Genomic DNA, 7,460 nt, shown 5'->3' with positions numbered 1-7,460 from the left:
GAGTCCTCTTCAATTATTATACAGCAAGAAACTTAACAAGCAGCAGCGAGTGGTGCAGTATCTCATGGGCTATATCTTTTAATACTATCGTTTAGGTTAATAGATGACTCTAAATTGCCTATAGGTGTGAGTGTCCAGTGTCAGCTGGGTTTGGCTTCAGCTCTCCCGTGACCTTCTAGAGGATAAGCAATATAGAAAATGGATGGATGGATATTTAATACCAGGTTATATTCTACTAAAAAGATGCTAGAACTGAGCATCAATCATGCAGTAAGGCAGTAAAGTCCTGTGCTCTTTGTAGAAAAATGCAAATATCAGTACTATACTACTAGCTATAGTATATAATGTAGTATCACTAGTAATCTTAAAGCAGAAATAGCATATTTCATAACTTCATTGTGGCCCCCTTTCTGAAACCAAACCTACGCCCTTGGCTGAAACATATAACTGGTGTTGGAGGTCTCGCATTCCAGGAACAGCTAGTTACATTTCTATATGGTGGGTTTAGCAAGAGCTGTGAAGAGTCAGCTATACACTCCAATGAACTACAGAGATAGAAAAGGCTTGAAAGTGAGTTCGCTGTTGATTCTCAGTTGAATCTGCAGCACTAGTGAACGTTTCACATTAAAGCTGGCTTTTGACTCAATAAAAATAAGAGTTAAAAAAGTCACTTACTAGATCTGTTAAATTGCAATGGGCAAATGTTTAGATGAGAGAAGATAAAACTGTTCTTACATCTGCTGCAAGACATGTCTTGCGGTTTTGTGCTATAAAGCAATCTGCAAGATTTTCCACTAAATCCTGACAAACATCTCAGTCACAGCCTCATTTGTTCACTGTAATAATAATAATAGTAATAATGAATCAAAAACAATGCATTTATTATTTGTACATGTTTAAATGCTACACTTACATAACGATAGATTGTTTGACTGATGATCCCATGAGTTTTGAATTAAAGTCAGAAGGCTTTGCTGAATAGCAGCTTTATGACATTTACAACAGAAAGTTAAGCTGTTGTGGGAAATTCCTCGCCCTGTGTTATAAATGATTTCCTCTTACATGTTGCTATAATCTAACACAAAGTACATTTATAAAGAGGTGTAATGAGAGCAAGAGATGGAGAATACTGTTAGCTTTGTTTCAAACTTGTCTTACTGGTAGTTAGGGGGAAGTCTTACAGTCACACACACACACACACACACACATACACAACCAACCACGTGGTATATAATGGCCCACAGATGTGTTCTCAGGCCTTGGCTCTCTGAAGAGGATATCCTGATGACCGCCTGGTAGAGCTGCCAAATCTTCACAGAAACACAACAAAAAGAGACAATGCAGAGACAAGGTGCAGATGAGAACATTGTTCACATTTAAAGTTTGTTTTTTTTCTTGAACCTATGTGACAATTATCCATACAATGAATTTGGACATGTCTCTAGTGGAGCCAACATACTGTACTGTACATTGTATTAAGTGCTGATATATAGCAGAGTACAATCCAGGAGGGAACATCTGCATGCATGTAGGAGCTACCTTGGACTTGCCTTAAACATTATGGCAGTCATACAACACAATGACTTTTTAACATTTTTACTTTTACTTTTCCCACAAGGTCTTCTAAAAGTTGTTTGTGAGCTAAATATTATACATTATTTTTGTGTCTAACAAGCCATGGTTCAAAGTGTTCCCTGGATTAGCAGGTAGAAAAAATAGTCACTACAGTTCATTGTGCAAAATAATGAACAGAAGAGTATTTGCTCATGTTTGATAAGCAACTTCTACCCTCTTTGCAACCATGTCTGTATTTTAAATACCAAATGAAGAACAATGCAAATTACTCAGCCACAATAAAGATACTGCTGGCACAGAGTAAGTAAACATACACACTGCTAGCGCTAATATTTCAGTTATATATATAAAAAAAAACCTCTTTAAAACTTAGCAATATAAGATGAACCAGGGTCTGGGATGAATATTTACTTAAAGAATTATATCAACATTTTGGAAAGTATGAGAAAACTGATACCACTCTCATGTTTGTGCATTAAGTACAGAGCTGGAGGCGATTAGCCTAGCTTAGCCTAGCATAAAGACTGGAAACAGCTAGCTTGGCTCACCTACCAACATCTTCAAAGCTCACTAATTAACATGTTATTAATGTATATTGTTTGTTTAATCTCTTCACAAAAAAACTTAAAAATGACAATTTGTGGTTGTTGGGGGAGTTCTGCGTACAGTTTGGAACAAATTGTTGTTTTTACATTTCTGTGCATATGTATTAAACAAATGAGACAACATGTTAACAAGTGAGTTTTTGACCTTTTAGGAGGCATATTTTTTCACTATAGAGAGAGCCAGCCTCACTCCCTCCCCCTGCTTCCAATATGTATGCTACAATAAGCTAACCACACCCTTAAATTCATGATGTTTTGATGGAAAAGTGCAGGTTCCCTACTATTTCATCCAGAATTTGGCTTCTCTCTATTGCTAATTTATATCGTACAATTGTAGAGCCATTTTGCAGCTGGTTTACAGAAATATTGCCTTTGGTATGATTTATTAATACAGCTTACATGCATATTTTCAGATTTAAGGCCCATGGTCCCTCTATCCTATTTATACAGTACTGAATATATTCATTTCCCAAAGCTTTTGTTTTGCATTTGCTCCACAAATCTGGAAGCAACCTTTTATCATTTCCTGCTCCTGCACAGTGGTCAGTTAAGGAGTTGTAGTTTCCATAAACTGTGGATGCATTATGCAGATGTGCATGAGGCGATGTGTTCAAAGCAAATGAGTAGGGAGGAGTATGAGCAGCACATTGTCTCGCTGTTTCCCTTCTAACAGGAAAAGTGTTTTCCCTGTGGAAGACTGGTGTGCCTGTGCAGGCTGAGGTGCCTCAATTTGCTTGGCAAGCAAATACTGTAGATAGAAGTAGAACATGTGGGCACACACACATATTCAGTCACACACACACACAGGTCCAAGATAAACAGTCTTCCCTTGGACATACATAATGCAGAGCACACACTCATCACCCCATGCTGTATCTATCATCATGTCTACATAAATGATAGATAACAGAGATTCTACACAGCTCCTGACATCCACAGCTTACTGCAGACCCCAAACCCAATTAATCAGCCCCGACAATCTGCTCAGTCCTGGCTCACTGAACTCAATTCAGATATAAAGCACCTCCTGTCCAGCCATCAACGTGTAATCTTGAGCCTCTCTTAACACCATAAAGCCAGTGGGAACACTGATAAGATACTGCATGTGTAAGTATAATACACAGTTTCCTGTGCACGGAACTTGATGTTATAGAACACAGTGATTCTAAATGGGGTCACTAAAACATTGGTGTCTTTGGGACACAACAGAACAAGCACGTGATTAGTTTGTTTATGTATTTTGTGGCCAACACAGGAGAGGAATATAACAGAATTTCAATGTAGAGGACGAGTTCACAATTTTTTAAGTGTGTCTTAAAACAACAGTCAGGTTTCCATATGAACTGTGAGAGGTTTTCCTCGCTGTAATCATTCCTCCTGTTCATACTGGCTATTAAAAGATCCCTTTCAAATATGTTTTCAATGTAAGTGGTGGGAGCCAAAATCCTCAATGTGTTCACACAGTCATTTTGTGCAAAATGCATTTAAAAGTTGATGTGAAGCTTATATGAGGCTTCATCAGTCTGAGTTAGTCATATCAAGTGGATATCTGACACATTTACAGTCTTTTTAGCATCAAATTCCCTCTTTGTGTTTCCTCGGACAGTGTTTCCCTGTTGAGTTGCAGTGGAAGAATAGTAACAAAAAGAGGGACTTTGGCACTAAAAAGACTGTAATGTTGAAAGATATCTTCTTGATTTGACTCATTTAGACACTGAAGCTTCATATTAGCTTCAGATAAACTTTTAAATACATTTTGCACAGAGGGAGGACTGTAGTAGAGTTTGTCCCCCATCTCTTATATTTAAAGTGCATTATGAGGGGATCTTCTAATCAGTCAGTATGAACAGGAGGAATGATTATGGCAAGAAAAACATGTTTCAATGTTAATTTCTGAGGTCTAACAGACAGGTACTAAGACACATACAACTGGCAAATAAATTAAGTAAAACCTTGTAACATGACTTAATCTGACTTAAAATGCCCCCAGTAAACACATCCAGACAGCTCAGTGTTGTTAAACGTTAGCATTAGCCTTGAGCTATTCTCACTGCTATTGTTGCTGCTGTAATGTCAAATGTGTTGGCTTCTTAATTCAGGGTTTCACATAATGTTTGATTCTACCATGTGTGTGTCTGTGATAGTACAAAATTTTTCCCCTGACAGATGTATTTGAAGTTTTGAGGCAAAGTATGATGTACATTAGCTTGCATTGTTGAGATGATGAGATGTGATGCTAGAATAGGCCACAGTGTAGCCCAGTGGTTCTCAAACTTTTTCATGTCAAGGACCCCTAACTGACACAAATTAGACCACAGACCCCTATCTGATAAGATTTTTGCTTTTAGATGTTTTTTTATTACAGAAAGTGTATGAAACCCATGACCAAAATAGTCACACATTCTGTCATTGTGTTACTTATGGATGGAATTATGGTGAAAATAAATGATTCCCCTTTTTCCTGGGACCTCCTGGAACCCCCTCAAGGATGCCTGGGGGTTCCTGGACCCCACTTTGAGAACCACTGGTGAAGCCTATCTAAGCTGTCTGTATCTAGTGCAGCTGTTACATCATATCTAAGAAGCATAAGAAAATATTGTTCAGCTTTAAAACATTATTAATTTGATTTTTATTTATTAATTGCTACATCGGCTAAATTTCTTGAAATTTTATGGAAATGGAAACACTCAGATCATCAATTAACTGATCCTGCTAACAAGTACTGAGCCACACTGGTTACATGCTCCTTCATTACCATGAACACAGCCACTGTAGGTTATTTCAAGTTAACCCTACGTACAACATGTGATGGCTGCACCTGCCACCACACAACTGATCTCCTGCGCTCACACATCCAGTTTTCTCTATAGTTTGTCTTTAATTTTGTTTATTTGTACCTTTTGACCTCATGCACATCACATATCTGTATCATTCACATTTAGTTGAGTTTTGTACAGTCCAAACTTTAGTTTGTCTTTAGTAAAGTTTGTCTTAATTTGTTTTAAAAATCTATTTCTTTTGAGTTACCAGTTGCTGCTGGTTGCCACTGCTGGAGCGACATGTTGTCAGGCCTGAGCAAAAATGCAGAGCTGTTAAATACAGGAAGTGGCCAATCAGACTATACCGAGCTCCCTTCACATAATGGGGGGAAATGTGATTCCTAGTTTTTGTTTATTTCTTGAGACTAAATTAGTTTTTTGGTATTTTTTGTTGACTCTTAATGCTTTAAATTGTACTGTGTTGTTGTAATTGTAGTTCAGTGACTCATGTTTTTCTTACCCCTTTATTTTTACAGTGGTCTGATCAGTGTGTTAGTGCTGTTCAGTTCTAATCAGTTCATGTTAAGTTGTCATAGCCTGAGTTTAGTTCTGTTTCGTGACCTCATTTATGGGCCCAGAACTTTTGTTTTATGTTTTGTTATGTTATGTTTTATTTTGTTTCATATTTGTATATTGTTTTCTTTTTTGGGTAAATAGAACCCTCTTTTTTTGAAAATCCACCTGTGTCTCCCCATGCCTGCCAGCTCGATCTCTCACACACTACTCTGCTTCTGCAAATACTCACTATGGAACCAAATGTGTATCAATCCGCAGCTGAAAATAGTCCCCAAGAAATGCACTGTTTGACTCCTGTTTGGGTAATGTTTGTGAAAAACTATAGTGCACAGATGTTATAGATTTTGTGGGAATGGATGGGCTTGAAGCTGAGTGAGGCTTGAAGCTACATTTTTGTCTTATGAACACAAATAAATAACAGCCTCAATGATGGGATCACTCTACCTCATTTGTTATTTTCTTATTCTGGGACATTGTGTCATGCATGATCCCACAAATCCTACAAAGTAAATGAGAAAATATGTTGTTGGTCCATGCCCTCCAGAACGACACATAAGTGTTTTTTGATCTGGTCACTACTGACCTGACAACATTGCTGTTTCAAAACTAAAATTACTTTCTAATTTTTTTTAACACAATGGTTAAGGTTTTGCTAGGTTTACACACAAATACAACATGGTTAGGGGTCACACTACTTTGCTCCCTGTGAACAAGAATCATAATTATTAGATCTGCTAGAAGGCATGGCATTTTTGGTCTATTTCTGAAACAACTGATGCCTTAGTTGTTCTTGGGAGGACAGTCTTGCATGATCACTTACTTGACTGCAATGTTTCAAGTAACATTTGCTAATCTTCAGCTACTCAGTAGCCACCAAAAGCCTGTAGTTTTACCAGGCAGCTTTCAGTAAGAATGTATGAAATAAAGCTGAACAGGCATATTCCACTAAGAAAATCAAGCTTTCTTGATTATATAAAGGTTAATGACAACAGTGCCTGCTATGTGTAATGTGTATTTTACGCAGGAAAATGTAACAATGACCCAAACCAGGTGCGGCCTCCTGTACATTATGTTTATGTCTGTGAGCAGTTGTCAAGGTAAATGCGTTCACAGTGGGATGGATCATATGGAATAAATTAACTGTCACTTCCCCCACCTCCCAGCTCTCTGTGCTCTCAATAACCCCTCTCCCCAAAGTAATACATACACCCACATGTGGATGTTTGCCTTCTACATACTACACATCAATACAATCTCCAGACCAGATCTCTGAACCAGAACCCATCATCCCCTTCATCAACTGCAATACTTTGACAGTATCCCTATGGACGGTGAGTCAGCAACTTTTTGTACATGCAACTTCAGACGCGGTGAAAGTCTAGTCCTCACATATGTGTCCGCGGAGGTTCAACCGGGCTGGAGGTCACAGTGAAATCATGTAAACTGATGTGAACCTAAAAGGAGGCCAATATGCTGTAACTATACTGGTTATTAGCTGTAATTATACTGGCTAACCTATGCTGGCCACCTGTAGGGACTTTGTGCAGGCAGTTATAGCAGCTAAGCAGTGCAGTACTCATCAAAAGCCATGGCAGACACATCTTTTGTCTAAATTTGAGTTGATCTTATGCAGAGGTCAGGATGTGCTTTTCATTTCACCATGTATGAAGTCACATTAATATCAGGACAATCATCATGTAATGGAGTTATTATTATAACAAAGGTTCAGGAACAAGACCACGTCCCTCTCTCTCACTAATTCAATCATCCATGCATACCTATATAATCGTGTCTAACCCCTTTCTCTCCCGTTCGTTTCAGTTCTCACACGACCTACGACACGCTTGCATCGCAAACGCTTACCTCCCACCTGGTTCCGTGATCCATGTTCCTCGGCAGCATACCGCCCACGACTAGATCCAGCAGTACCAACGTGATATCTCCT

General features: G+C 38.4%; 1 long non-coding RNA gene across 1 annotated transcript; it reads right to left on the bottom strand.

Moving 5' to 3' along the window:
- Positions 1–857: 857 nt before the first annotated feature.
- LOC121894262 lies at positions 858–7,460 on the bottom strand. The gene is made up of 2 exons (XR_006095512.1): positions 7,379–7,460; positions 858–1,310 (listed from the first exon to the last, which is right to left on the bottom strand). It is a non-coding gene; the product is annotated as an uncharacterized LOC121894262 (long non-coding RNA).

This window comes from Thunnus maccoyii, chromosome 3 (assembly GCF_910596095.1).
Source record: "Thunnus maccoyii chromosome 3, fThuMac1.1, whole genome shotgun sequence".
Lineage (NCBI taxonomy): Eukaryota > Metazoa > Chordata > Actinopteri > Scombriformes > Scombridae > Thunnus > Thunnus maccoyii.
The sequence above is the reverse complement of the archived record's forward strand: the minus strand, read 5'-3'. Positions and strand labels throughout refer to the sequence as shown.